The 3,834-nt window shown below is 42.8% G+C and overlaps 1 pseudogene; it reads right to left on the bottom strand.

The window, feature by feature from the left end:
• Nucleotides 1–348: 348 nt before the first annotated feature.
• On the bottom strand, nucleotides 349–1,449 carry LOC126764156 (uncharacterized; annotated as a pseudogene).
• Between the last annotated feature and the right edge of the window lie 2,385 nt (nucleotides 1,450–3,834).

Below are 3,834 nucleotides of genomic sequence, written 5' to 3'. Positions count from 1 at the left end.
ATTCCAAAGAATCGTTAACTAGTATTTTATGCGAAATGCACTAAAAAGTTATTATTATAAAAGGAATTGAAATGATTAAAATTATTAAACAGTAGATATAAAACCGTTAAATATATATTATATATATATACAATGATGAAAGTTATTTTAAATTGATATTAATATAAATTGAAAAGTGTTAAATATATACAGGCGGGTAATTGCGAAAAGGAACCGAGATGCTGCGATGCTGCGAAAAGCGGCGGTGTATATTGATTGACGTCGTATCGACAAAAGGTTGGCGAGATCCGTTCTCTTTCCCTTTTGTTCTAATTGGAATGCTGGATGGTGTAATAGTGTTTTGGTGCATGTGCGTGTGTGTGTTAATGTTTAGTGTTCTCCCGCGTGATGAGGTGAATGCGTACTTTTGATTCGGTGTGGTGAACTGATGTAAATGTGATGTGACGTCGCTACTCATTTACCCATCCCGGCCCCCCTAGGCGAGTATTTAGCCTAAAAGCCGTTGTAGCTGATGTAGCGTAGCTACAACGCTGCTGAGACCTGTTGACCGGCGGGATTGCGGCCTAAGCTAATGGCGCCGGGTTGATTTTGCCCGATTTTGGCACCAGGGACGGGATTCCGCTGAAGAGGATCCGCGCCGGCGGTATGCCGTCACAGCAGTCCTTTGAGAACGCCTGACGTTACCGCTGGCGCGAGAAGCCGGTGGTCGCCCGGAGTCGCGTCTGGTAGTGCGGTGCAGCAGCGTGTGATGCGCCCGCGCAAAGATTTGGCAACGCTTATTTGATGGGCACTCCTGTGTTGCGTGGGAAGTTGCCAGGCAATTCAGGCAATACCCGTGCGCCTGTGCCACCTGCTGACATTACATCGGCGGCATGTCTTTAAAGATACCGCAGTACTATAGCCGATGCGGGCGGCGACATAATGGACATCGAATGCGTTGCAGATCCGCTGGTAGTGCGGATGATGATGGCGTTCTTTTACGAGTTGCCGTTGTCGCGGTGGAGCCTATCGTTGGTCGAAGCGCTGCCGGTGCAGTGGTGGTCGGGGGTGCTGCTTTTGGGGCAGCTTCAGAGCGAGGAGCGGAATCTGCCGAACGCATGGTTGGCGTTGAAGATGATGCCAAATCCACGTCCAAATTGCTCTGTGAGAGAAATGGTGATATAAGTAACATATTGTGAAATTTACAATAATATGGACATATGTGCCACGATATGTGGCATGAATAGGATGTCATTTTTTATCAGATATTTATGTTAGGCCTTTTGTGGGGTTTTATGTTATTCGAGGTTTCGATTTGGTAAGCGGTTTATGTTTTAGCGATTTATTGATTTATTAACATTGCGGTTTCGGTTTTACGTTTCTTTATCTTCGGCGGTTGGTAGAAAGCATAATTTGACGAACGGTCTGGTTAGCGTTCCAGTTTGGGTGCGGAGATCACCTACTCGAACATGACCGTCGGAACCGCAATGAAGTTGTTTTATGCGGCAGAGTTGCCATTCCGTAGGGGGGAAACAATCGTCTTGCATAAGGACGCAGCCTCCAAGCTTTGGTGTCTTTTCTTGAGTTTTCTACCGGTATATCTTGTGTAGTCTTATATAGTCTTCCTTCCAACGGCGGCTTAAATCATGAATTTCAATTCGCTCCCATCTATTTAATAAGGATAGCGACTCCACGCCTGGCTCAGGTATGCCCAGAATGGGTGCTCCTTTGAGAAAATGCCCTGGGGTTAAGGCTGTGAAGTCGGAGGGATCTTGCGAGAGTGATGAGATAGGTCTAGAGTTTAGTACGGCTTCGATACGAGCGAGTAATGTAGTAAACTCCTGATAATTGAATTTATGGTCACCAGCCGTTCTCCTTAAATGGGACTTAAAGCTCTTTACTGCTGATTCCCAGAGTCCGCCCATATGTGGAGAACATGGGGGTATGAATTGCCAATCGATTCCTAGGCGTGCATATTTTTTGACAATTTCGGGGGATATTTCTTTCATGAATTGTGAAAACTCCTTTTCCGTAGCTCTTTGAGCTCCGATAAAATTTTTTCCATTGTCGCTCATAATTTTTAAAGGAAATCCGCGTCGTCTGACAAAGCGGGCAAATGCTGCAAGCAAAGCCGAAGTGGTCAGATCCGAACATAGCTCGAGGTGTACTGCCTTTTTCGTAAAACATTCAAAGACAGCCACATACCCTTTTCTAAATGAGGAAGACCTTAGCATCGAGGACTTAATCTGGAAAGGTCCAGCAAAATCAACCCCAGTGATGGTAAAGGGTAAAGCATAGTTATGATCTGCGTACGCATCTTGTGCTTGTATATAGTACACTGTTTACACATGAAAATAGTTCTTATAATTTGTGGCTTTAGTCGCGGTATATAAAACTCTTGTCGGAACATTTGCTGCATCAAGCGATGCTCACCATGCAGCGTAAGCTGGTGGAGATATATTAGAAATAAGTAGGTAAAACGGGATTTATGTGGGATAATGATGGGATGTCGTTCGTTGTAACTAAGGCTGGAGTTCTCTAGTCTTCCATTTGCCCGTATTAATCCCTTAGCGTCCAGGAATGGGTTTAAGACGAGAAGTGAGCTTACCTTTTCGAGGGGTTGCTTTTCAAGCAACTTTGATTTCTCTTTGCTGAAATAGCGAGTTTGTGTATACAAGATTAGATTGACCTTGGCATGTTCCAAGTCGGAATATGTTAGTTGTACGGAAGGATCGTTTGATAGTCTTTTCACCTTTTGTTTAAGTTCATGAATGAATTTGTGCATATAAGCGACTACCCTTAGTGCTCGAGGAAATGATGAAAATCTGTGGAGAATATCATCCTCTTCCTTAGTTATGTGAAAATTTTCCATTTTCCGACTTTCCGGAGGTATGATATTCCGAGCAGGAGACTTTGGCCAGAATTCTTGTGATTCGGTTAGCCATGTGGGACCGTTCCACCAGAGTGTAGTGCTGGTGAGGTGAAGTGGCTTGCAACCTCTTGTCCCAAGATCCGCTAGGTTATCTGCACTTGCAACATGTTGCCATTTTGCTGAGCCATCTAAGTCTAAGATTTGAGATATGCGATTCGATACATACGTCTTCCAAGTATAGGGTGGTTTACCATGCTAGAACTATTTCTGAGTCTGACCAGAGATACATTTTGTGATCGTTTAATTTGAGATGGGTTTGAACTATTGAAATTAATTTTGCTAAGACAAGAGCACCATTTAGTTCAAGCCGTGTAATTCTGCGTTAATGTTAGGGGTGAAAATTACCAATCGAGGGATTCGAATTTCTGATATAGTATGTAGGTTGTTAGCAAATTGAACCCATTTTGTTAAACGTACAGGTTTTACCTGTTCATCCCATTCAGTGCCATCTTGCCACAATTCTTGAATGAGAATTTTAGCTTGAATCATTATTTTCGAAAGCTATCCTGCGGGGTCGAAAAGTTTTGCCACCGAGGAAAGGATTTGTCGTTTTGTAATGGCGGACATTGCAGATATTGACTCAATTGTATAGGAGAATTGATCTGTTATCGCATTCCATTGAATGCCTAGTATTTTTGTTGTACTAGCCTTTTCGAATTTAAGGAAATCAGTATCTAATAAGTTTTCCCTTTTTATATCTTTGATTATTTCGGGATGATTTGATGTTATTTGATTTAGGGGAAAACCTGCTGAATTTAGTGCTTCGATCACTTGAGATAATGATTCGCACACTAATGGTATAGTGTGGCTAAAGGTACATTTGTTTTACAGGTTTATGCAACTTCATGTAAGGTCCTAATGGCTAAATAAGGTGCGCAGTTGATGCCAAATGTAACTGTTTCAAGTTTGTAGTCGCTAATTGG

This window comes from Bactrocera neohumeralis, unplaced genomic scaffold (assembly GCF_024586455.1).
Source record: "Bactrocera neohumeralis isolate Rockhampton unplaced genomic scaffold, APGP_CSIRO_Bneo_wtdbg2-racon-allhic-juicebox.fasta_v2 cluster09, whole genome shotgun sequence".
In the NCBI taxonomy this organism is placed as follows: Eukaryota; Metazoa; Arthropoda; class Insecta; order Diptera; family Tephritidae; genus Bactrocera; species Bactrocera neohumeralis.
This window is presented reverse-complemented; position numbering and strand designations above follow the sequence as displayed.